The 27,923-nt window shown below is 48.7% G+C and overlaps 1 pseudogene; it reads right to left on the bottom strand.

Moving 5' to 3' along the window:
* Positions 1-7,885: 7,885 nt before the first annotated feature.
* LOC148220288 (olfactory receptor 14J1-like) lies at positions 7,886-8,581 on the bottom strand (annotated as a pseudogene).
* Between the last annotated feature and the right edge of the window lie 19,342 nt (positions 8,582-27,923).

The raw sequence follows: 27,923 nt of genomic DNA, 5'->3' as shown, positions 1-27,923 counted from the left end.
ATCTATGCATTTTCAGCAACCAGAAAAATTATCAGTCATTGGTTCTAAGTAACACAATTCTCTTCGTTAATTAATTGACCAGTATTGGCAATTGATTTCTCCCTCTTTATGATAAGTCCTATTTTTAGTCCCTTTGTCATCTTTTTTACCATTTTCTCAGACAGGGTAAAAGGGACCACTTTGGAGTCCATGGAGACATTTCTAAGGTACATTTGGGGCAGTTTTGGGTCTGGGGAGGTAAATTAGAAAGAACTTGGGGGTCTGGAGGACACTTGGGGGAGCTGGGTGGACACTTGGAGGGGCATTGATGGATTCTGATGGATACTTTGGGATCCAGGGGAACTCTTGGTCATCCAGGGGAGCACTTGGAGGTCAGGGAGGGGAATCTGGGGCCCTTCAGGGTCTGGGAGGGCACTTGGAGGGCTCTAACGGGGCTCTCTGGGGTGTGGGGGATGATGGGAGTTGTAGGCGTGGGTATAATATGGTTTAATAGAGCTGCAGAGCATCATAGGAGTTCTAGGTGCAGCTACAATGTCTCTTAGTGGGGCATGACGGGAGATGAAGTCATAGCTGGAATAGTGCTCCACAGGAACCACAGAGCATTATGGGAGCTGTAGTTCCAGAAGTTGCTTGGACGGGGCGTTCTGGGGTCGGGGAAGGCACTTGGAGGATGCTTTTGCATCCGAGCCACAACTTGAGGTTCTCGGAGGGGAACGTATATGGTTCGGGAGCACTTGGAGGGAGTTTGGTGAGCTCTAACCGGACTCTTTAGGGCGTGGGGCACAGCAGGAGTTTTAGGTGCAGAAACTGTCTTATGAGGGACTCTGAGGCCGTGAGGGATGACAGGATATGAATTCCCAGAAGTGGCTGGAACAGGCATCTAGGGAATTTGGAGCATTCAGGGCATCTGGAGACACTTTTGTGGGGTCCCGAATGGGCGCTGAGGGGGCACTTAGGGATCCTAGAGGGTCCGAGGGACACTTATGGGACATGTGGGGGGAAGATATCGGGGTTCTCTGGAATGTGGGATATGATGGGCGTTGTAGTTCTGGCTCCAATGGGGCTCTATTGAGCCACGGAGAACAACGGGAGTTATAGGCAAGAAGAAAAGGTGGTGCCCCAGGCACCACCCCCAACGCCCCGATCCCCAGGGCTGATTGGCTGCGGGCAGTGATAGGTGGAAGTGTCGGCAAATGGGAGGCGGCTGAGGCCATAACAGCCCCTTAAACACCTCCAGTCTCTCCCAGTACAGCCCAGTACAACCCCAGTGCCCCTCCAGGCCCTCCCAGTATAATCCAGTCCCTCCCAATACACCTCAGTTCATTCCTATTCCCTTCCAGTTCCCCCCAGTGTCATCCATAGTATGCCTCAGTGTCCCCCAGCCTTCCCCACAGTGTTCCAAGTGTCCCCAGGTTTTCCCAGTGTTGCCCAGTATCACTCCCAGTATGTCCTGGTATGTCCCAGTGTGTGTCTGTGTACCCCAACAGTCCCCCCAGCATTCCCCATGTTCCCCAGTACGTCCCAGTCCTCCCCAGTATCACTCCCAGTATGTCCCAGTGTCTCCCATAACATTCCCAGTGTTACCCAGTATGTCCCAGTCCTCCCCAGTGTTTCCAAGGAGACTTGAATTTCTCACGGTTGCTGTGGCCCCCAAACCCAGCAGTAGGGGTCAGTGCCCCTGGCAGTGGCCCAGTGCAGGTTGGGATGATGATCCACCCTCACAGCTGGCCCAAGGCAGCTCTGGAGTGGTTTTGGTAGCACCATGGACTGGCACACACCTGAGGAGCATGTCTATTTTCAGTGGGGGAAATTAGGAGTTTTAGATTGCTTAAAAAAAAAAAAAAAGGTAAAACATCTCTTTTCCTGAGTGCAACTAGTTGTCCAAGCAAAGCAGGTCCCAGGTGAGTGTGGACAGACAGGATGAGGTTGGGGAATGTGGAGCAAGGTTGCCCACACTGAGTCAGATCTCAAGGCACAGCTTCTCTGAGCAGGCCAGACCTCCTGAGCAGAGACCCTTGATCAATATAAATCACAGAATGCTGCAATCACTTCTTCTCCAAAGAGAACAGTAATAAAATACACCCTTGAAAATAGGAATGTGTATTTCTTAGAAGCTCTTTGAAATATTTATCCATAACTGGAGTTGAAAACCTTCCTGATGAACTGCACCAGACCAGCAGGAAATCAAGGCAGAGCCATGGTTTGTTAGGAAACCTCTCAGGAATTAATTCATAATTGAACTCCAAAGTTTCAGATACCGTTCATGGGTCCCACTGAGGGACATGACTGAGAAAGTGTCCCCAGGTTCCAGTTAGAGCAGGAAATTGGAAGCAGAGATGACAGGTGGGGACAAAGAGAAGCCAAGTCTTGGTGCCCTGGGGCACAGCAGCATCTGTGCCACCAAGGGCTGTGAGGAGAGACCTTGTCCTGAGGCACTGGGGCCTCCTGGCACAGCCCCACCAAGGCTGGGCACTGTCACCCCTTGTCCTGCCCTCAGCATCTCACACACATCCCAGTGACCTCAGGGATCTGCTGGGACAAGTCCCTGAGGAGCCTTGGTCAGGAATAGCCCTGGGGGCTCCTTAATGCTTCCAGGGACTACAGGTTTTTCAGAGGACTTTGGGTTCTGCTTTTGCCTTGGAGTCTCTGAGAGCTTTGTGCAATCACAGCCTCCACTTATCTGCTTTAATTAGTCTCTTGAGAGCTTCTGTCAGTAACAATACTCAGTGGGGCTCATTAATGCTTCAAGATTCTTCAGTTTTTTAAGGTACTTTGCTTTTTCCTTTCCTCTCTCAGTCTCTGAGAGGTTTTTGGGCAATCAGCCCCCATTCTCTCCTCCAAGGAGTCCATGAGGAGCCTGTGTTGGGGATGGACCTCAGTGAGACCCATTAATGCTTTGAGACACTTTGGATTTTTCTTCTGACTTGGACTCCTGGAAAGGTTTGTGCAATCTCCTCTCAGGCCCTGAGGTTCAAGGGCTCTGCACCAAATGCAGCACAGGGCTCATTGGGATCAAGCAAGTCCTGACAAACCATGGCTCTGCCTTGATTTCCCTCTGGTCTGGTGCAGTTCACTAGGAAGGTTTCCTACTGCAGTTATGGAGAAATATTTTTAAGACCTTATTAGAAATACACTTTCATATTTTAATGGATGTATTTTATTACTGTTCTCTTCGGAGCAGAGGCGATTGCAGCATTCTGTGACTGACATTGATCCAGGATCTCTCCTCAGGAGGTCTGGTCTGCTCAGAGAAGCTGTGCCTTGAGGTCAGACCCAGTGTGGACAACCGTGATCCACATTCCCCAACCCCATCCTCTCTCTCCACACTCACCTGAGACCTGCTTTACTTGGAAAACTGTGGCAGTGAATATTGCAGATTTTTTAAAAGATGCAATTTGAAATCTAGCCAGCCTGTTAAGCAGGCAAGTACCTAGGTGAATATCCCAGCCCATCTATTGGACACTAAGTGCTAATGTATCACTGATTGAGGAAAAAAGTGACAGAAACTGTAACCAAGCACGTGTGTGAGCCCGGGAAAGCTTAAAGACCCTATTTAGGTGTGCTCAAAAATAATAAAGTTGCTTAAGTCTTGTTACAGTGAACCACAAGTGCCGTGTCTTTGTCTCCAACCCGGCAACTCCCTGACAGCCCAACCGATGCCACAACAGAAACTACTCTAACAACTGTAGCAGAAGACTGTTTGCATTCACGGAAACAGGGGTTTTCCCTTCTTTGTTTTTGAAGCAATCTAAAACTCCTAAGTTTCCCCATTGGAAACAGAGACACTCCTCTGGTGTTTTCTAGCCCACAGTGCCACACAGTAGGTTCCCCTTCCCCAAGGCAGAACCCTGCAAATAATGTTTGAGACCTTTGGACTCCTTGGTTCCCTGAAGCCTTGAAGTGTCACAAAGGCCCCTTGGTTCCATGACGTTCCATACTGTCACAATGGAGATTTGGGATCCATGGGGCCCCACGGTGTCACAATGCTCTTTTTGGTTCCATGAAGTTCTATACTCAACAATGGTCTCTGTAGTTCCAAAGTGCCACAATGGACCCTTGGTTCCATGAGGTTCCTGCAGCAGGACTTCCCCTATGGCACAGCAGAGCTCATCTGTTCTGTCCATCAGCTGGGGCCATCACTCAGGGCATCTTCCCCCTCTCAGGAATTGGTGAGATAAGCCAGGCCGGACATCTGTCCTGTCCTGAGTTATCTCTGGTGCCAGGGAGGTGGAATTCCCAGCTGACCATGAACATCTTGCCTTGAGAGCAGACTGAAGGGAGATAAGCCTTGAATGTCTGAGTGACACACACTTCACTTTGCAAACTATAAAAGCTACACAAAACTTTCACAAAGTCTTCTGCATAGTCCCTGCAAATGGGTAGGGCTTGTCCCACAAGTCTGGATGCATCTTTGTGGTTACGTCTCTGGAAGCTGAGGGAAAGGGCTCCATGTGTACTCCCTCATGAATTCAGTGGTAAGTTACATTGACTCCTAATCTATGCTATTTCTTCTATAGCTGTAATGTAGGTAACTTTATTGTGCAGTGTGTTTGTATCTACCTGTACTTCTTTTGTTTATCCTGTGTAGTGAGTAGTCCATTTAAAGTCTCTTGTCTGTTAATCTTGACTCCATTCAGTAAGTAATTAATTTTATAATAGACCTAATCAGCTGTTCTTACAAACTTGTGAGCAAGAGCTATTTGGGGTGCAGGTTGCCTGAAACAGAGCTACTGCCAGAAACCTGAGCATAAATCAGGACTTGTCTAAGCTTTCACTCCATGTGTAACAACACATTACCTAAAAAAAACCCAAAAAACAATGAGAGAAGAACTTTCCCCCCATTTATTCTTTTCCTGTTTATCCTCCTATATCAGAAATCTCTAATTGATATTGATCCCCAGCCCCTCCTAACCCAGTCTGAATTGAGATGAAAATCAAGACCCTTTATGGCTGACAATCAATCACACTTTGTCCCTACCCCCACCCCACCAATGCCCTCATCCAGCCCCTGGGACTCAGAGCAGCCTTGTTCAAATCTGAGCTTACTCCACTCCAGGCTGTGCCTGCAGCTTTCAGCTCCTTGGCACCAACTCCCACCTGCTTTCCTTGGAGGAGGAGCTGCCCAAGACACAGAGGGATGTTCATTTATTGTCAGCAAACAAAACCAAGGGCAGGCACAGCTCCATAAAAAACAGACATCCATCCCAAGGAGTGCTGGGCAATGGAATCACACCCAGGGGTGTCCCCAGGGCTCAGGATTGGAGCCAGGTCAGTTAAATCTCTTTATTGCTGATCTGGGCAAGGGCATCGAGGGCACCCTCAGTCAGTTCCCAGGTGAGCCCAAGGTGGGTGGGAGTATGGCTGTGCTGCAGGGCAGGAAGCTCTGCAGAGGGATCTGGACAGACTGGAGCCATGGGCCCAGGACAATTGGATGAGGTTCACCAAGGCCAAGGGCCAGGTCCTGCCCTGGGCTCACAACCACCCCAAATCCCTGTCCGTGCTCTGCCCCTGATCCCCACAGCCTGTCCTGTTTCCTTCATGCCTGCATTGCCAGAGACTTTCTGGGACAAGGGAGCTCTGCTGTGGGTATGGAGGGAGGTCTAAGTGCCACCACTGCAGTGGGCACCACAACTCTTCAGGTTTGTGTTCTTTGGGGGTCAGGAACTTGTAAGACTCAGAGGCACAGAAGGTTTCTCTTAATGACCAAGATAAAAAACTGTAAATATCATAAAATTTTAAAAACATCAAAACTCTTCCCTCAGCAATATGAGATGACCCAGCAGCATCTGACGTGCCCACAATCCACAAGGGATATCCATACAGCAACAATTTTATATAAAGACAAAGGTAACTGTAAAAGACATAAACACAATTAAGATGTTGACTAATGTGTTACTTAAAGTTCTGAAAGACTGGGCAACTCCCTGAAGCGCAAATTGGGAAACTACTCAATTGAGAAACATTGGAATGCCCAGAGTGGAGCTAGAGGACGAAATCTGGGAGCAATAGGAAGGACATAGATACAGCTGGTCTAGTTAAGAGATGTCCTTAGACATGGCCATTTAAACAGGACAGGTGGAAACTCATGAATGAAGAAGAACATGAAATAATAGACAGAATATTGGTGATGCAAATAGAGGGAAAGATCAATATTTCTTGTCCTGCCATTGTACAATGAAATTGTCCAGGAAATTCTTGCTCTCTCTTGGTGGGAAAACTTTGATGTTTCTTAAAATTACTCAAATGACCCAGCTAAGTACCTTGCAAGCTGAAGGTCCTGTACAGCCCTGGAGGCCTCCTGTCCCAAAAATATTTACTCCTATCTAAAATGGGGACCAGCATTGTCCCAGGATCATCAGAGAGTGGAATTGGAAAGGACCTCAGCAAGTCAGCAGCCCAACCTGTAAGAAACAGTCCCAGACCAAGTGTTTCAAGGCTTTATTTGGTCTGAATTTGAAAATCCCAAAGGACAGGGACAGGGAGCCGCATCTCAGAACCTGTCTGAGCCCATGGGAACAAAGGTTTTCCACATGTCCTGTCTGATCTCCCCTCATTCCCATTCCACCCATTGTCTTTTGTCTCCCCCGAGGCCCCCTGGTGAAGAGGCTGGCTCTATGTTCTCCATCACCTCCTGGGTGGCACTGCCAGGCTGGGATGAGGAGCCCCTCAGCCTTCCCTGCTCCGGGCTGGACAAGTCCAGCTCCCTCAGCCTCTCCTCACTGCCAAAGGGCTCCAGTCCCACCTTGGAGGCCCTTCCCTCACCCTGCTCCAGCTGCCAGACATCTTTCCTGCTCTGGGGAACCCAAACCAGACCACAGTGACCTCTATAATCTATGTCCTTGATGTCCTGGTCACACAGCCCTGGGTGCACCTGGCCTGAGTTGCTGCCAGGGCACACAGCTGCCTCCTGCCCCGCTCCTTCCAACCAAGAGTTTTCTGCCAGGGCCTGGTGGATGCAGCTAGGGCTGTGGATGTTGTCTACTGGAACTTTAGCCTTTGACACCATATCCCAGAGCATTCCCTGGAAAAGATGAAGCCTGTGGCTTGGACCGGTTCACCCTTCCCTGGACTAAGAACTGGCTGGATGTCCGGGCCCAGAGAGTGGTGGGGAATGGTGCCACATCCAGCATACGTGCAGTGGTGTCCCGCAGCGATCAGTGTGGGCCCAGTTCTGTTTAACATCTTTACTGACGATCTGGAGAAGGGACTTGAGCGCACCATCAGTAAATTTGCAGATGAAACCAAGCTGGGTGTGAGTGTGGATCTGCTGGAGGTCAGGAGGGCTCTGCAGAGGGATCGGGAAAGGCTGGATCCACGGCCCAAATCCAACAATGTAAGGTTTAGCAAGACCAAGTGCTGGGTCCTGCACTTTGGCCACAACAACCCCTGCAGTGCTACAGGCTGAGGAAAGAGTGGATGGACGGTGGCCAGGCAGAAAAGGGATCTTGGGGCACTGATGGACAACAGGTTGGACATGAGCCAGCAGTTTTCCCTGGTGGGCCACTGGCACCTGGCCTGGATCAGTCATAGTGTAGAGCAGAACTGCTGTACCAGCAGTGATCTGCCCCTAGCTCTGCACACAGACATTGCTGCTGCAGCTCCAGAGAAGGGAACAAAAGGGGAGTCTCTGGAGAAAACTTTGTTAGGAGAGAGATCCTTTCGTTCGATTAAAGCCACCAAGAGTGCATCCCCTCATTGACACAGTCTGTGGCCACAGCAAAGGTGGAGAGAAACAAAATGCGGAATGGCACAATGACATTTCTTTATGGACAATATTAAAAAAGTAAAACAAAGGAATGAAAATTTAAAAAGCCACCATCAAACCCAACAAGAAGTATCAAAGTTGACTTTTATTACAAGTGATTTGCAAAAACTAGCCCACAGTTTAATGTCCCTGAAATCCTCCAGTCATCAGTCTCCACAAAGCAGCCTTGAGCTCCTGGTTCCTCAGGCTGTAGAGAAGGGGATTCAGGGCTGGAGGGACCACCGATTACAGAAGTGACAGTGCCAGATCCAGAGATGGGGAGGAGATGGAGGAGGGATTCAGGAAGGTAAATATACCAGTGCTGAGGAAGAAGGAGAGCATAGCAAGGTGAGGGGGGCAAGTGGAAAAGGCTTTGTGCTATCCCTGCTAAGACGGGATCCTCAGCACAGTTCTGAAGATCTGCACATAGAAGAAAATAATGAACACAAAAGAGCCAAACTCTAAACAGAAAGTGACCACAAGAAGCCCAACTTCCCTGAAGCTGGAGTGTGAGCAGGAGAGCTTGAGGATGTGTGGGACTTCATAGAAGAACTGGTCCAGGGCATTGCGCTGGCACAGGGGCAGGAAAAATGTATTGACCGTGTGCAGCAGTGAAAAGAGAAAGCCACTGGCCCAGGCAGCTGCTACCATGTGGGCAAAAGCTCTGCTGCCCAGGAGGGTCCCGTAGTGCAGGGTTTTGCACAAGGACGCATAGTGGTCATAGCGCATGATGATCAGAAGGGAAAACTTGGATGAAATGGAAAAGACAAAAAAATATAGTTGGACTGCACATCCTGTGTAGGAGATGGTCCTGGTGTCCCAGAGGGAGTTGTGCATGGCTTTAGGGATGTTGGGGGTTGAATTTTTCCCTTTTCTTCCTGTGGAATTTCTCCCATTGTTATGCTAAGAAGTTGTGGCTACACCTTCAAACGATAGAAAATGTTCTCTCGTAGGGGGTGGGTGGAGGGGGAGGGGGGGGACCGGAAAAGGAAAGATGGGACAGGGGTCTGGAGCGAGCTGGACTCTCTCGCTTGGCTCGTGGAGGGAAAGGACGCTCTGTGCTCCTATCTGTCATCTCCCCTGCCATCCCAGCACTGAGATCCACGTTCCCTGCCGTTGGACATTGCTCTGCTGCTCTCCCACCTCACCCTACTACCTCCGGACACTCTGCCGAGCACCACGACCGACACCGTGAGGGGGAGCCACTTCCCCATCCGTCTCACCCCTGGGCCTCTGCCACCATCACTCCAGCCCTCTTCAACAGCGCAGGACCTGCCCTGCCCGCAGCATCGGTAACTGAGCGCAGGGAAAGAGGGCCTTGGTTAAAAGGGACTGGAACTGAGCTATACTGTTCTGTTTTGTTGCCAATTTTTGTAACTGTTGTTGTTTTCTGCTATTTTGCCTTGTTAGATATCAGTAAAGAACTGTTATTCCTATCCCCACATCTCCTGCCTGAAGGCCTCTGATTTGAAACTAAAATAATTAAAAGGGGGGGGGTTGCACTCTGCATCTCAGGAAAGGGGCTCTTGCCTTTCCTTAGAAAATATCTGTCTTTCAAACCAAGATAGATTTTGGCGCCCAGAACGTGGAGCATTGCCTGAGGGCATTGAGAGAGGGGTAGAAAAGGGAATAACAGTTCTTGAATTACCCAAGCTTGTGGTAGGTGACACCATGCTGTCCAGCTTACCCTGGATTGGCCTCCATGTGGTCACTGCTATATCTCTCCCATTTGCAAGCCCTTTTTTAAACATGAGTCTCATAACCAAGGTTACTGTGGCTATTATCCAGTTCATTTTGTGGGTTGATCAGTTGAGGAATTCATGGATTTTTAATTTTCTCTGCCAGATGGCCACATGGATTCAGAGCTATCGCACTCTAAGTGTGTGTTTCTGGGGCTACTTCAATAATGGTACTTACTGTGAGGAAGTGGCAGCAGGTGAAATTTTCTCACAACCTATTAAACGGTTTTTGAAGTTCACCCCACCAGTCTTCAAGGGATTCAAATCCGCTCTAAATGCTAATGACATTATACTGTGGCTGGTGTTGCTGATATCCCTGTTAAACCTGTTCTATTTAACATTCAGAGATAAAGGGAGATTGACTTGGATAACAACCCTGATACCTACCCCAGGGATTAGTGATGTTACTCCAGAGCCTGACCCTGTTCCAAAGACTAGGGATATTAACCCAGAGTTTGACCCTGCCCCACAGCCCACCTCGGAAAGGAACCACCCAGAATGGGTGGGGGTGCTAGCGAAGGAGATACATGAGATGCTGAAGGAGTACCTTTCCCCAGCTGGTGAGAAACCCTCCCCCTGCCTTAAAGAGGGAGACTCTGATGGTGCAGCAGTGGGACCCACAGACATTACATCTGTCCAGGTTCCAGCTGAACTGCAAGGGCACTCAGCAGCAGGAGTTGCCCCTGTGGAAACTAGGAAGTCTAAGATGAAAACAAGGCACCTAGATAATAAGGGTCAGGAAGGGGGCCCCTCACAACCAGCAGGGGAGCCAGAAGTTGAGATCATCACCGAGTCCCTGTCATACGAGAGTCTCCGTAACCTGCGAAAAGACATTGTACGACGGAGCCGTGAGGCTTTTACAACCTGGTTACTGCGGGTCTGGGACCTTATGGGTACAGGTGTGCAAGTGGGTGGTACTGAGGCAAGGAATTTGGGAGCCTTGACCCAGGACTCAGGTGTGGACCAGGTATTTTTAAGGGAGCCAGGTCTCCTTTCCCTCTGGGAGCAACTTTTAATGAGTGTGAGAGAGAGGTTTGTCCACAGAGAGAGAATGCAGGAGCACCACCATAGACCCTTGAGGAAGGGATCCAACAGCTGAGAGAAGTAGCAGTACTGGAGGTGCTCTTGGGGAGGGATGGACAGCATGACAATGACCCTGATAAGGTCAGGTGCACAGGGCAGATGTTGCAGAATCTGGCAAACATAGGGCCAGCTCAATACACCTCTTTTATTGCAACAATTAAGGTTGATGATAATCGAGAAATAGTGGGCTCTGTTGCTAACAAGCTTAGAAGTTTTGACAGTATGATCAATGGCCCGATGCCGGCCCGTGACTCTATCATAATTAAGACCCTCCAAGAGGAAGTGAGGTAGGTGAGGGAGGAGGTGAGGAGGAAGAATTCCCATGCAGCACCAGTGCGAGTCACAGACCCCAGGTTAGAGACCAACGTCCCCCAGTTAGAGTGACAGGGTACACCCCACGAGCTGACCTGTGATTATTTTTTCACGACCATGGGGGAGACATGAGAAGGTGGGATGGGAAACCCACTTCTGCCCTAGCAGCATGGGAGCATCAAATCAGGGAGGTAAACACTAACCAAAGATATTCCACTAAAGTGAAAGTAGCCTCCAGCTCCACTGACCAAAGTGCTGGGTATTGCAGAAGGGAGGATGATCTGTCGGATCCCCTTGAAGGAAGATCCAGTATGTATGCCCAGGAGAGAAATAATAACCAGGGCTAGAGGGGCCCTGCCTCTAGCCAGGTAGAGGCACAGGAAAACCGCATCTTTTGGACGGTGTGGATCCGATGGCCTGGCGCATCAGAGCCACAGAAATATAGGGCGTTAGCACAGAAATATAGGGCGTTAGTTGATACTGGTTCACAGTGTAAACTAATGGCATTGGGACATGTGGGGGCAGAATCTGTTTCCTTTGCCAGCATAATGGGGGAATCTCAGGAATTGACTTTGATGGAGGCTGAGGTGAGCCTGACTGGGAAACAGTGACAGAAACATCCTACTGTGACTGGACCAGAGGTTCTGTGTATTCTAGGCATAGACTTCTGCCAGAACAACTTTTACAAAGAACCAAAGGGACTCAGGTGGGCTTTAAGAATTGCTGCTGTAGAGACAGTGGGCATTAAGCAGTTGAACATGTTGCCTGGACTATCAGAAAACCCATCTGCAGTAGGACTCCTGAATGTGGAAGCATAACAGGTACCAATTGCCACCTCGACAGTGCACCGCCAGCAGTACCAGATGAATCGAGATGCCGTGATCCCTATCCACAAGATTATCCATCAGATGGAAAGTCAAGGGGTGGTCAGCAAAGCCCATTCACCCTTCAACAGCCTCATCTGGCCTGTGTGCAAATCTCATGGAGAATGGAGATTGACTGTGGACTATTGTGCATTGAATAAAGTGACTCCACTGCTGAGCGCTGCTGTGCCGGACATGCTAGAACTCCAGTACGAGCTGGAGTCCAAGGCAACAAAGTTGCACGCCACCATTGACATGGCCAATGCATTTTTCTCCATTCCTCTGGCAGCAGAATGCAGGCCTCAGTTTGCCTTTACATGGAGGGGGGTGCAGTACATCAGAAACCGACTGTGCCAGGGGTATAAACGCAGCCCCGCCATCTGTCATTGACTGATCCAGACTGCACTAGAGAAGGGTGGAGCTCCAGAACATCTACAGTACATTGATGTCATTGTGTGGGGGAAAACGGCAATGGAGGAATTTGAGAAAGGCGGGAAGATCATTCAGATTCTGCTGGGAGCTGGCTTTGCCATTAAAAAGAGCAAAGTCAAAGGGCCTGCCCGAGAGATCCAGTTCCTGGGAGTCAAGTGGCAAGATGAGGTCATCAATAAGATCACTGCAATGTCTCCACCAGCCAGCAAGAAGGAAATATAAGCTTTCCTAGGTGCCATAGGTTTTTGGAGAATGCACATTCCTGAGTACAGCCAGATTGTGAGCCCTCTCTACCTAGTCACCCGCAAGAAGAACGATTTCCACTGGGGCTGTGAACAGCAACAAGCCTTCACCCAGATCAAGCAGGAGATCACTCACGCGGTAGCCCTTGGCCCAGTCAAGACCAGAAGTGAGGAATGTGCTCTACTCTGCAGCCAGGAACCATGGTCTCTCATGGAGCCTTTGGCAGAAGGTGCCTGGCGAGACGTGAGGGCGACCTCTGGGATTCTGGTGCCAAAGTTACGGAGAGTCTGAAGCCAACTACATTCTAACAGAGAAGGAGATCTTGGCTGCCTATGAAAGAGTTCAAGCTGCCTCAGAGGTGGTTGGCACAGAAGCACAGCTCCTCCTGGCACCCCGACTACCAGTGCTGGGGTGGATGTTTAAAGGAAAGGTTACCTCTACTCACCATGCCACCAATGCCACATGGAGCAAGTGGATTGCCTTCATCATGCAACTCGCCTATATTGGAAACCCAAATGGCCCTGGGATTTTGGAGATAATTACCAACTGGCCGGAAGGTGAAAACTTTGGTCTCGCTGAAGAAGACGAGCAGGAACAAGTGACTCGGGCCGAAGAAGCCCCACCATATAACCAACTTCCAGCAGATGAAACATGCTATGCTCTTTTCACCAACGGTTCCTGCTGCATTGTGGGGATGAAGTGGAAAGCAGTCGTATGGAGCCCCACACACCCGGTTGCACAAGCTGCTGAAGGAGAAGGTGGATCAAGTCAACTTGCTGAATTCAAAGCTGTTCAGCTGGCCCAGGATATTGCTGAAAGAGAGAAGTGGCCAAAGCTCTACCTTTACACTGATTCATGGATGGTAGCCAATGCTCTGTGGGGATGGCTGGAAAGGTGGAAAAAGGCTAACTGGCAACGTAGGGGAAAACCACCCTGGGCTGCAGATGAGTGGAAAGACATTGCCACCTAAGTAGACAAGCTTGTTGGAGTCAGTAAGTCAGGAGTTTCTCTGATTTCTTCAGAGAGAGATCAGAATGCAGGGATTGAGTAGAAACCTTTAGATGAATTGAAGTATATTAGGTCTCTCACTTATATGGCAGAGGTGAAGATTTAGGCTGTAACATAAGTGAGAGAAAATAAGTCAGTAAATTGAATAAGTTTTAAGTGCTTTTAGTAAGCAAAAGGTCTTATATGCCTGAGAAGTAGTACATGTTCTAGTGAAGGTTGGAAAACATGCTCGTGTTTTCTTAGAGGCTCCAAGAACCTAGCTTCAGACATAATAGAGTTAAGAATATTGCTTACATTTTTCAGTTAGAACAAGATAGGCCATGAACGTAGTCTATATGTAGCCTGGCGTGCTAAGAAACCAGAATTCTAATAGGTTAAGAAGTAGTGGTTCGAGTTGGGTCTTAGCTAGCTGGAAAGTTTCTATAAAAGAACATGCATCAGGGAGAGCTGGTGCTCTATGCCATGGCTTTATGCCATGTGCATTTTGCCATTGCATTTTGCCACTGCAGGTTTGCCATTGCTTTAGCCATTGCTTTGCCTTGCTTTGTATTTGCTTTTGAGACTGATGTGCTTCTGCAATAAATAACTTTATAGCAACTATTAGCCGCTTCGCTTTATAAACAATAATAGAAGAAGTAGCCCGACAGTGTGGGTGCACAAGAGGCACCTGGAGGTTCCCCGAAACCTCACAGAAGCTACCTGTAAAAGTCCACCATGTAGATGCCCATGTCCCCAAGAGTTGGGCTAATGAGGAACACCGCCACAATGAGCAGGTAGATCAGGCTGCACAGATAGAGGTGCCAAAGATAGATTTAGATTGGCAACACAAGGGAGAGTTGTTCCAGGCTCGATGGGCCCATGATGCCTCAGGTCATCAGGGTAGAGATGCCACCTATACGTGGGCACGAGATCAAGGGGTAGATCTAACCATGGATGGTATTTCTCAGGTTATCCATGACTGTGAGATGTGTGCTACCATCATGCAAACCAAGCAGGTGAAGCCCCTCTGGTATGGGGGGCGATGGTCCAAATATAAATATGGAGAGGCCTGGTAGATTGACTACTTCACACTGCCTCAAACCCACCAAGGCAAATGCTACGTGCTGACCATGGTGGAAGACACCACTGGATGATTGGAGACCTACCCTGTGCCTCATGCCACTGCTCAGAACACCATTTTCGACCTGGAAAAGCAAGTCCTGTGGAGACATGTGTAAGAGTAGGTCCGATGTTTCCCTCATTTTTGCCTCACAACCATAGCAAGAAGACCCCGAGGACCCCCACCCGGGCTGACTCTGGACAATGGTTTTCTGGCCTGGTCGAGGTGTATGCTTGCCAAGGGACTGTTTGCAGGTGTGTTGTTCTCACTGGACTGTGCTGTCATGGTACCATCTGAAGCCTGCACGTACTTGACGTACGCACCTGTCTCTCCAAGCACCTCACAGTGGTCCATAAATCTTCCAACTTCTTGGCCAGAAGCCACTCGCTTTGAAAAAGGACTATAAAAGAGCGATCCTCTGGAGAAAACCCTTGAGTATTCCCCATGGATGAAGACCCGTCCATTGGCTGGCCTATGAGGACGTCCGTCTCATCTGTTGGTAGGTATTCCCCCATCCCTCTCTTTCTCTATATATACTCTGTTTCCTATATCTCTCCAATCTATCGCAACTGAATTGTTGGCATTCAATAAAAATGCATTGCTGTGAATAAACTGATTTGTCCCCTGCTGTTGCCTGTTTGCACCTCTGAGATGAAACGGACCATCACGACCCCCACCCTGTGTTGGCGGATTGTGACAACATGGTACATCTGAGAGAATTGAGTCAGACAATGGGACTCATTTCAAGAACAGCCTTATAAACACCTGGGCTAGAGAACACGGCATTGAGTGGGTGTACCATATTACCTACCATACACCTGCTGCAGGGAAAATTGAACGGTGCAATGGCCTGCTTAAAACCACCTTGAAGGCACTGGGTGGGAGAATTTTCAAGAACTGGGGGATTAATCTACCAAAGGCCACATGGTTAGTGAACACCTGAAGTTCCAGTAATCAAGCCGGCTCTGCCCAATCTGGGCCCTTGGGAACACCAGATGGAGATAAGCTTCCAGTGGTACACATGAGAGGCATGCTAGGAAAAACTGGATGAATTTTGCCTCCAGCAAAGACAATTCCATCCCTGGGATTGTTTTTGCTCAAGGACCAGGTTGCACCTGGTGGGTGATGCAAAAGGATGGAGAGACCCGATGCATACCTCAAGGAGACCTTGTTTTAGGGTGAACTACCTATGATACTGTGCCTGTATCTGTAACTGCATGTATGCATATAATTTAAAGGTTTTAATTTGATGTAGTATATTGGTATGGGAAAATTTCAGGGGCGGATAATGTTGCGGGTTGGGTCTCTTAGTGGAATTTTCCCCATTGTCATGTTGAGAGGTTTGCAGGCTACACCCTGGCACAGGTGGATGGTGATGGGGCAGTGGGGCAAAAGAGGAAGAACACCGCGAGATCAGGGGGGCAGCTGTGCCCTCTTGCTTGTCTGGCTCGGGGAAGGATGGTTGCTAGAAAACTCTGCTCTGCCATATCGACGTAGGGGAGCTGCTTTCCTTGGCTGTGGGATGCCACACCGGCCTGCTCGGACGCTCTTCCACATCTCCTGCTGACTCCAAGCCTCCTGTTTGGCACACCGGGACCGACACTGCCCTGGGACCCGTTAGCATCATCTCTCTCCTCCGCCCTTCTGATCTGGGACACAGACGCCATCACCGCAGAGCCCCTGCAGCCACGTGGGATAACCGCATCTCTTCCCTGCTCACCAGGAGATGGCCGGCACTGCTTGCCAGCTGGGACGGTAACTGCATCACACGGGAAACATGTCCACAACCGAGAGAACTGTTGCTGTGTTTCTGCTCTGTTATTGTTAATTTTGTTGTTATTGTTATTGTGGTTTGTTTGCCTTGTTATATATATATATATATATATCTGGATTTCTCCAGTCAGATTTCTTATCATATACCAAGCCACAGACTGCTTACGTTAAGTGGGGAGGCTGCACTATCTCTTAAACCTCTCAGTAGCCGCACACCCCAAAGAGTATTACAGTGTTCACAGATGGCTCTGGGAGAACAGGAAAAGCCATTGTAACATGGAAAGAGGGAAGTGATTGGCAAACCCTAGAGGGATATGAGAGTGGATCACCTCAAATGGTAGAGCTACGTGCTGTAGCTATGGCTTTCCAACATTTTCCCCACACTCCTTTAAATGTGGTAACTGATTCTGCATATGTAGCCAATATCACTCTGTCCCGGGGTACAATGCAAAAATGTGTATTCTATCACCATCTGTTAAAATGTGGGAGGGGTGGTGATCCTTATCTCTGTGGGAGATATCCTCTCCTAATGTGCCATCTGATAAGATCAGGGGGGATGATCATCGTTATCTTTTCACAACCCATCCTTCCTCCAGAAGATATATTCTGTTAATGGGCCAATAAGTCCTCTTGTGTGACTGATAAGATTACATCATCCCATTGGGAGATGCCCCAGCCAGGGGCAGGAGCCAAGCTTTTCCTACGTAGAAAAAAACCTGGGGTTTGGGACGCGAAGGCAGACCTTTCCACTGAATCCCAGAGGAAAGTCGGATCATTTCCACATCATTGCTGGACCTTCGGAGGAAAACTGCACTTTCTACAGGAGCACTGCTTCAACGGAACCACATCTGTCATCCAGGAGGACTGCAGCCACCATTTATACGGACTGCTACCAACACCCTGACTGACAGGGTGTCAGGTTGTATTTCTGACTGTGTTGGTGGTTGTTTCTTTTATATTATTGCATGTATTTTATTTTTTTCTCTTTTCTCTTATTAAATTGTATTACTGACTTGGAGTCTTGCACTGGGTTTACTTTCAAACCAACACATTTATTGGCGCCCAACGTGGGGCATGAAGGGTACTGAGAAAAGTCAGTATTACAATTTAGTTTTCACCATGATTCTCAACATGCTTACATGGGTTTTATATCTTGCTCTCTATATTTTTCCACACATGGGGAACTATCTGCCAGCTGTAATGCTCCTGTGTAGACCAGGATATGGTATAAAAATTGCTTTATTGGCCTATTATGTCTACTGCATGATAACCTCTGAGGTAATGAACATAATTCGGAATATATACTCGACTTTGTTTGCTTGTCCTAGTCTAGGTTGCTACATCCGGGGTTTTAACAATCACACACAGCCCTTGGGGGGAGGGGTAAAGGATGATTTTTTCCAATCTTTCTGGCCTGATACAGTAGTTTTTGGAAAGGTTGAGTTCCCGCTGGATGCTAAGGACAGCATAATATTGTTGTTAGTTCTGCTTTGTCTCCTCTGCACAGCCTACAACATGCTTTGAAACAAAACACTATATGGTGTACTGCAGCATATTCTTGAGGAAGAGGAAAAAAGAAACAAATCAACTTCGTCCACGTCTGCACAGAATGTCACAAAGAGGAGAAGAACCAAACAAAAAGCAACAGTGCCCATGTCTACGCAGACTGCCACAGAGGAGAAAAAAGCCAGAAGCGCCATCAGCATCTCCACACAAACCATCACTGAACCAGAAGAGCCTAGACCAGTAGCAGTTGCCCCCGTTCAGAAGAAGAAATCAAAGAGCAAATCAGTCCGCATAGTGACAGACGAAGACGTGGCAGGACCTCCGCACCCCGCGGAAGTGACAGATCCAGAAATCATCACTCGCTCTCTATCCCTGGGTGAGCTGCGTGACCTGCGGAGGGAATTCACCCGCCAGACAAATGAGTCCATCTTGACCTGGCTGCTCCGCATCTGGGACGCTGCAGCCAATGACACCATTCTGGATGGAAGTGAGGCCAGGCAAGTGGGATCTCTGTCCCGGGATGTGGTCATTGACCAGGGGACTGGGAGAACCCAAGAAACTCTCAGCCTCTGGCGGCGACTGCTGACAAGTGTGAAGGGCAGATACCTTTGTAAAGAAGATCTTCAGGTGCACCAAGGAAAATCGAGCACAATAGAACAAGGTATCCGATGCCTGAGGGAACTGGCCGTACTGGAGATCATTTTCTCAGAAGATGAGATATTTCCTAAGAGCCCAGACTGTGTCCAGTGCACGTCACAAATGTGGTTGAGATTTGCACGGCTCAGACCAGAGATGTATTCCCGTTACCTGGCAACACTGCAGTGGAGGGAAGGTGAGGACATGGTAGGCGTCTTGGCCAATAAACTAAGAATTTATGAGGACACTGTCACAGCCCAATTTCGTACCCATGTCTCATCCATGGAAACAAGGCTGGTGGAGCAAGTCCGAAGCTTGATTGAAGAGGGCCATCAGAAACTAAAAAAAGAACTTAAGGAAAACAACTACCAGATCTCTCCTGAACCAACAAGAGTTTCTGCCATTAGGAGCCAGCGTTCCTCAGGCAGGGAGAGAGGACACACTCCACGAGGTAACCTCTGGTTTTTCCTTCAGAAGCATGGAGAAGACATGAGGAAGTGGGATGGAAAACCCACCTCCTCCTTAGCAGCCCGGGTACATGAGCTGAAAAGAGGGACACCTACCCCAAGAAGTTCATCTAGAGTCAATGCTGCTCCAGTCTCTCGTGTACAGAACTCCAGACAGTATCAGAATGATGATATGACTGATCCTCTTGAAGGAACCTCAAGAACCTATTTACAGGGAGAGAGCAACGTGTAGCAAGATCAGGAATAGAGGAGCCCTGCCTCTAGCCAGGTAGAGGAGAGGGATAATCAGATCTATTGGACTGTGTGGATCCGATGGCCTGGCACATCCGACCCACAAAAACATAAGGCTTTGGTTGACACCGGCGCTCAGTGTACTCTGATGCCATCAAAGTATGTAGGAGAAAAATCCGTCTCTATTTCTGGGGTAACAGGAGGATCCCAGCAGCTGACTGTAGTGGAGGCCGAAGGGAGTTTAACTGGGAACAGGTGGCAGAAACACCCCATCGTGACTGGCCCAGAGGCCCCATGCATCCTTGGCATAGACTATCTTAGAAATGGATACTTCAAAGACCCAAAAGGATATCGCTGGGCATTCGGGATAGCTGCTGTAGAGACAGACGATATTAGAAAACTGAGCACATTGCCTGGTCTTGCAGATGACCCCTCTGCTGTGGGACTACTGAGAGTTGAAGAGCAACATGTACCAATCACCAGAACAACAGTATACCGCCGGCAATACCGTACTGACAGAGACTCAGTGATTCCCATCCATGAAATGATCCGTAAACTGGAGAGTCAAGGGGTGGTCAGCAAAACCCACTCACCCTTCAACAGCCCCAACTGGCCTGTGCGTAAATCTGAAGGAGAATGGAGATTGACAGTGGACTATCGTGCATTGAATGAGGTGACTCCACCGCTGAGCGCTGCTGTGCCAGACATGCTGGAACTCCTGTACGAGCTGGAGTCCAAGGCAGCAAAGTGGTACGCCACTATCGATATCGCCAATGCATTTTTCTCCATTCCTCTGGCAGCAGAATGCAGGCTTCAGTTTGCTTTCACCTGGAGGGGCGTGCAGTACACCTGGAATCGTCTGCCCCAGGGGTGGAAGCACAGTCCCACCATCTGTCATGGACTGATCCAGGCTGCACTGGAGAAGGGTGAGGCCCCCGAACATCTACAGTATATCGATGACATCATTCTATGGGGGAGCACAGCAGGGGAAGTCTTCGAGAAAGGAGAGAAGATTATCCAGATTCTGCTGAAAGCTGGTTTTGTCATTAAGCGAAGTAAAGTTAAGGGACCGGCTCAGGAAATTCAGTTTCTAGGAGTCAAGTGGCAAGATGGACAGTGTCAGATCCCAACAGAGGTAATTAATAAGATCACCGCTATGTCTCCACCTACCAACAAGAAGGAAACACAAGCTTTCCTAGGTGCCATAGGCTTTTGGAGAATGCACATTCCTGAGTACAGTCAGATTGTGAGCCCTCTTTACCTGATCACCCGCAAGAAGAACGATTTCCACTGGGGCCCTGAGCAGCAGCAAGCCTTCTGCCCAGATCAAGCAAGAGATTGCTCATGCAGTAGCCCTTGGCCCAGTCAGGACGGGACCAGATGTGAAGAACGTGTTCTACTCTGCAGCCGGGAACCATGGTCTGTCCTGGAGCCTGTGGAAGAAGGTGCCGGATGAGACTCGGGGTCAACCACTGGGATTCTGGAGCAGAAGCTACAAAGGATCTGAAGCCAACTATACTCCCATAGAGAAGGAGATCTTGGCCGCCTATGTAAGGGTTCAATCTGCCTCAGAGGTGATTGGCACAGAAACAAAACTCCTCCTGGCACCCCGACTACCAGTGCTGGGCTGGATGTTCAAGGGAAAGGTGCCTTCCACACATCACGCCACTGACACCACATGGAGCAAGTGGATTGCCCTCATCACTCAGCGCACCCGTATCGGGAATCCAAATCGCCCTGGGATTCTGGAAATAATTACAAACTGGCCTGAAGGTGAGACTTTTGGATTGTGTTCTGAAGAAGAAGAGGAGCAAGTGGCACGTGCTGAGGAAGCCCCACCATATAATGAGCTACTGGAGACTGAAAGACGATATGCCCTCTTCACTGATGGTTCCTGCCGAATTGTAGGCACTAACCGGAAATGGAAAGCTTCAGTATGGAGCCCCACACTACAAGTTGCACAAGCTACCAAGGGACAAGGTGGATCGAGTCAGGTCACAGAGCTAAAAGCCGTCCAGTTGGCTTTGGGTATTGCTGAACGAGAGAAGTGGCCAAGGCTCTATCTCTACACTGACTCATGGATGGTAGCTAATGCTCTGTGGGGATGGCTGGATGGCTGGAAAAAGGCCAACTGGCAGCGCAGAGGGAAACCCATATGGGCAGCTGAGATTTGGCAGGACATTGCTGCCCGAGTAGAGAAATTGACCATAAAGGTTCGACACGTGGATGCACATGTACCCAAAAGCCGGGCTAATGAAGAACATCACAACAACGAGCAGGTGGACCGAGCTGCCAACGTGAAAGTATCACAGGTGGATCTAGACTGGCAGCACAAGGGAGAATCATTCCTAGCTCATTGGGCCCATGATGCCTCTGGTCATCAGGGGAGAGATGCAACATACCGATGGGCCCGTGACCGAGGGGTGGACCTTACCATGGACAGTATCTCACAGGTCATCCACGACTGCGAGACCTGTGCCGCAATCAAGCAGGCCAAGTGGGTGAAGCCTCTGTGGTACGGTGGACGATGGTCAAAGTACAGGTATGGGGAGGCCTGGCAAATTGACTACATCACCCTTCCCCAAACCTGCCAGGGCAAACACTACGTACTGACCATGGTTTAAGCAACTACAGGATGGTTAGAGACCTACCCTGTGCCTCATTCTACTGCCCGGAACACCATCTTGGGCCTAGAAAAACAAGTCCTTTGGAGGCATGGTACCCCTGAGAGAATTGAATCAGACAACGGAACCCATTTCAAGAATGGCCTTATCAACACCTGGGCCAAAGAACATGGTATTGAATGGATATATCATATCCCTTACCATGCGCCAGCTGCCAGGAAAGTTGAACGGTGTAATGGACTCCTTAAGACTACTTTGAAAGCACTTGGTGGTGGAACCTTCAGAAATTGGGAAATGAACTTGGCCAAAGCCACCTGGATGGTTAACACCCGAGGGTCAATCAATCGAGCCGGTCCTGCCCACTCTGAATCCCTGCACACTGTGGATGGGGACAAGGTGCCTGTGGTACACATGAAAGGTATTTTAGGAAAGACTGTTTGGATTAATCCCACCACAGGCAAGGGCAAACCAATCCGTGGGATTGTTTTTGCTCAAGGACCTGGTTGCACTTCGTGGGTAATGCAGAAAGATGGGGAAACCCATTGTGTACCACAAGGAGACCTAATTTTTAGAGAGAACTGTATGTAAGGTTTCATTTTGTATTATATATATATCTGTAAGAGGGTATTGGTTTGGGTGTGATGTAGATGGTAATAGAATAAGGGGTGGATTATGTCCTGGGGTACAAAGCAAAAATGTGTATTCTATCACCATCTGTTGAAATGTGGGAGGGGTGGTGATCCTTATCTCTGTGGGAGATATCCTCTCCTAATGTGCCATCTGATAAGATCAGGGGGGATGATCATCGTTATCTTTTCACAACCCATCCTTCCTCCAGAAGATATATTCTGTTAATGGGCCAATAAGTCCTCTTGTGTGACTGATAAGATTACATCATCCCATTGGGAGATGCCCCAGCCAGGGGCAGGAGCCAAGCTTTTCCTACCTAGATAAAAAACTGGGGTTTGGGACGCGAAGGCAGACCTTTCCACTGAATCCCAGAGGAAAGTCGGATCATTTCCACATCATTGCTGGACCTTCGGAGGAAAACTGCACTTTCTACAGGAGCACTGCTTCAACGGAACCACATCTGTCATCCAGGAGGACTGCAGCCACCATTTATACGGACTGCTACCAACACCCTGACTGACAGGGTGTCAGGTTGTATTTCTGACTGTGTCGGTGGTTGTTTCTTTTATATTATTGCATGTATTTTATTTTTTTCTCTTTTCTCCTATTAAATTGTATTACTGACTTGGAGTCTTGCACTGGGTTTACTTTCAAACCAACACACACTCAAAGATTAGATCGAGCGCTGTAAAAAGGAGTTGAAAATGCACAGCTATTTAAGTTGCTTAAAACTCTATGCCTTGCTATCCAAGCCAGAAATTGTCCTTATTATATATTGCACATTAGAAGTCACACAAATTTCCCGAGTTTAATCACAGAAGGCAATGCTTGAGCAGATAAGTTAGTTGCTCTTGCCTGGACAGCACCACAGCCAGATATGCTAACACAAGCAAGAATGTCAAATGATTTCTTCCACCAAGGCGTCCGAGCCTTGCAGCGGCAGTTTCAGCTGTCAAACGCAGGAGCTCATAACTTTGTTAACACTTCCACTGACTGCCAAGGCCACACTGCAGCACTGCAGATGGGGGTAAACCCTCGTGGACTGCATGCTTTGCAAATCTGGCAGACTGATGTGACACATATTGCTGAATTCGGCCGTTTAAGGTATGCACATGTCTCAATTGACACATTCTCATCAGCAATATGGGCTACAGTTCACACACAGGAGAAAAGGGTTGGGATGCCATTGCATATTGTCGATCTGCCTTTGCTGCTTTAGGTATTCCCCATATCATCAAAACCCATAATGGTCCTGCATACATTTCACAGAAAACAAGGCATTTCTTACAGCTCTGGGGTGTGTCACACTGCACTGGCATTGCAAAAATAGCACCCGGACAAGCCATCATGGAAAGACCACATGGCACCTTAAAAATTACACTTGAAAAACAAAAGGGAGGAATGTGTGGTGAGACCCCACAGAGCAGGATAGCAAAACCTGTTTACACACTAAATCATTTGAGTGTAATAGAAAATTCCCAGAACCCAGTTATTTTAAATCACTTCCTATCACTACAATCACCTGGTGATGAACAGTTACCAAAACCCAAGGTGATGGTGGGAGACCTTGACACCAATAAGTGGGGGGGTCTGTGGAATCTCATCAGTTGAGGATGGGGATACGCATGTGTAACCACGGACACAGGTACACATTGGGTGCCTGCCAGATGTGTTCTTCCTGCACAGAACCACAGACAGTGTCCTCCTGAGAGCTCCTCGACAGACATGGGCGAGCAAGATGCAGAACAATAATTGGAACAATTTACTCACCTACCTCACAGAATTACAGGACATTGAAATAATGGGATTGTTTGTTAACAAAATACTTTCCTGTTTACAAATTGTCTGTTTTGCAAAGTTGGAATTTTGCACAGTTCTAAAGTTGAATGTTTTATTAAGTTATAATTACAAAATAAGAGGTTTAAAATTTTATGGTTATAGAGTTAAGTTATAATTCTATTTTCAAGCAGTTAAATTGTGACATGTAGAACATGCAAAACATTTACCCAAATGCTCCTGAACATAAGCACTGCAGTTTCAGATACATGGAACTCATCACCATCTAAGAAAGTCAAATATATTAAGCTAGGTAAAAGCCTCATTCAAATTGACCTTATGTTGTCTATGTCATCTTGCATGCAAAAGGGCCCTTGCAGGTAAGATAACAGAGAATAAACTGCACATTTGCATTTTGAAATTTATTTTTTTTCAAATTCATAAAAAAGAAATAGGGAATTGTCACAGTACAAGCTGGCTTGTTGCTGGGCAATTGATTCGGCCATAAATGGGAGAAGCAGCCTGGTCTGATAGACAGGCCTCTAGGGAACAATGATAGGACAGATTCAAAACCAGACAGGGATTTTACCCAATGAGTTACAGCTTAAGCTGCAGAAGCTATTGGTCAGAGAGCTGAGCAGTCTAAACTTTGAACCAATCATAAGTACTTGCCCAGGAACATTAAGATGGGTATTTAAGGTGAAGTTGAGAACAATAAAGTGCTTTTTGTCACATGGATCATAGAGTGCCATGTCTCTGTCTCGGCACCAGTTGACGTTACAGTCTCCATGTTCCTCAGCACTGCAGTGTTTTCTCACCTGAAGCCCGCCTCAATTCCCTCCCCATCCCTGGATATGGAACTGTCTGTTCCGTACTTGGTGGCGCCTCCAGCCCTGAACTCCCTCATCGACAGCCTGAGGAACCAGGAGCTCAAGTCTGCAGTATTGACAATGATAACTAGATGGTTTCAGAAACATTAAACTGCTTTCCAATTTCTGCAAATCACTTGTAATAAAAGTCATCTTCGATACTTCTTGTTCGATTTATTTTGGAGGTTCTTCTTTGTTTTACTTTTTTTATATTGTCCATAAAATAAAGCCATTGTTTGTACCATTTCTCATTTTTTGTTTCTCCACCTTTGCTGTGGTCCCCGACTGTGCCAATGAGGCGCTGAGCTCTTGGTGGCTTTAAAGTAACTAAAGGATCTCTCTCCCAGCAAAGTTTTCTCTGGAGATGCCCCTTTTGTCCCCTTATAAGGAGCTGCAGCAGTAATGTCTGTATGCAGAGCTGGGGGCAGATCAGTGCTGGCAAAGCAGCTGTGCCCAGCAGCAGCAGCACTTGGTGTTGCCAGTGCTGCTCCCATGCCACTGCCCAGATGCCCTCCTGCCCCTCGTGTTGCTGTAGGGCCTGAGTACTCTTGGGGCCGGGCACAGCCCTGGGGGTGGCAGTGCCGAGGCTGCAGCAGGGACAGGCCATGGGCACTGCTGGGGCAGTGCTGACGCCTCAGGGCAGGCCCTGGGGCCTCGAGCCTCCTTGCCCAGGGTCTCTCAAGAACAGTTGTCCAGGCCAATGCTGAGCAGAGAAAACCCCTGTGAGCAGCCCCAGGGTGGACGTGGGCAGGCTGGGGGCAAACAGCTACTCTGCATGGTCCCTGAAGGAGATGGGAAGGAGCAGCAGAGCAGGGACTGACCCATCCCCACTGTGCTGGACACCCCAGGGCAGCGTCCTGGAGCGTCCTCAAGCACCTGCAAACAACATTCACCCTCTGCAGCTCTGGCCTCTCCCCTAGCTCACAGAGGTGCCAGATCCTTGTAGGCAGAGACATGGCAGGACTGACTGGCTGGGCTGCTGGACCTTGTGAAGTGGAGGCCCAGGGCTCATCCTTCAACTGCTCCAAGGATGGTTTCAGAGAATCACAGAATCAGCCAGGCTGGAAAAGTCATTGGAGATCATCAACTGCAACCTGTGCCCTGACAACACCTTGTCTCTCCTGAGCCTCCACTTCTCCAGGATAAACATCCCAGCTCCCTCAGCCACTCCTCACAGGACTTGTGTTCCAGATCCATCACCAGCCTTATTGCCCTTCTCTGGACATGCTCCAGCCTCTCCACGTCTTTCCTAAATTGGGGGGCCCAGAACTGGACACAGCACTCGAGGTGCTGCCCAACCAGTGCCAAGCACAGGGGAAGAATCACTGCCCTGGTCCTCCTGGCCAAACCATTCCTGATCCAGGCCAGAAGCCATTGGCCTTCTTGGCCACCTGGGCACACTGCTGGCTCATGTCCAGCGTGCTGTCCATCAGTCCCCCCAGTTCCCTTTCTCCCTGGCTGCTGTCCAGCCACTCTGTCCCCAGCCTGGAGTGCTGCAGGTTTTGTTGTGCCAAAGTGCAGGGCCCGGCACTTGGTCTTGTTAAACCTTACATTGTTGGATTTGATCCCTGTATCCAGCCTGTCCATGCCCCTCTGCAGAGCCTTCCTACCCTCCAGCAGATCCATTTTCGCACCCAGCTTGGTGTCATCTGCAAATTTGCTGATAGTGGACTCAATGCCCTCATCATGATCATCAATGGAGATTTTGAAATCCTCGCTGGCTGGCTCTGATCCCTCAGCGATCCTGTAGGTGCTCTGTGATGGCACTCAAGGTTATCTCTTTCATAACCTTGCCGGGCACCGAGGTTAGGCTGACAGGCCTGGAGTTCCCCAGATCCTCCTTCCAGCCCTTCTTGGGGATGGGGTCACATTGATACCTCCAGTCCTCTGCGACCTCCTCGGTGAGCCAGGACTGAGGATAAATGATGGAGAGCACCTTGGGGAGCTCATCCAGCAGCTCACTCATCCCCCTAGGATGGATTCCATCTGGTCCCAGAGACATCTGTGAGCATCTGAGTGGCTCAGCAGGTCCGCAACTGCTTCCTCTTGGATTACAGGGGGTCTGCTCTGCTCCCTGTCCCCATCTACCAGCTCAGGAGAACACTTGTCCTGAGGACAACCTGTCTTATTGTTGAAAACTGAGGCAAAGAAGGGGTTAGGTACCTCAGCCCTTTCCTCATCCTTGGTAACCATAACCCCCCAATAAACAATGGAGGTTGTCTTTGTCCCTCCTTTTGCCATTAATGTATTGATAAAATAATTTTTGTTATCCTTCACAGAAGTGGCCTGATTAAGTCCTAATTGAGCTTTCACCTCTCTAATTTCCTTTCTGCATGACATACCAACATCCTTAAACACTGCCTGAGTTGCCTGCCCCTCTGTCCAAAGGTGATGCATCCTCTTTTTTCCCGAGTACCTGGAAAAACTCCGTGCCCAGCCAGGCTAGTAATTTTCCTCACTGGCTCATCTTTTGGCACACAGGGACAGGCTTCTCCTGCTCCTTCAAGATTTCTTTCTTGAAGTATATCCATCCTTCTTGGAATCCTTTGTTCTTAAGGACTGTTATCCTTAAAAAAATCAGTACCAGAATGGTACTTTCCAAATCTGCATCCTGAATAGGCTGAATATTTAAAAACTCAATAATTTCATGGTCACTGTACCCAAACAGCCTCTGACCCCCACATCTCCCACCAGCCCTTCTCTGTTTGTGAACAGCTGGTGACAGAGCTTTCCTTGGGAGAAAGAAGAGAAGGAAACCTCGCCAAAGTGTGGCCTGGAAGGTTCATCCTGGAGGTTAGGAAACAAAAAAGTCCCTCCCAGGGTAGAATTTTGGTGGCGGAGGTGTCCCAGCATGAGTCTGGGCCATGCCATGGCTCTGTGTGCCAGGA

This window comes from Sturnus vulgaris, chromosome W (assembly GCF_052056855.1).
Source record: "Sturnus vulgaris isolate bStuVul1 chromosome W, bStuVul1.hap1, whole genome shotgun sequence".
Classification (NCBI taxonomy): domain Eukaryota; kingdom Metazoa; phylum Chordata; class Aves; order Passeriformes; family Sturnidae; genus Sturnus; species Sturnus vulgaris.
The sequence above is the reverse complement of the archived record's forward strand: the minus strand, read 5'-3'. Positions and strand labels throughout refer to the sequence as shown.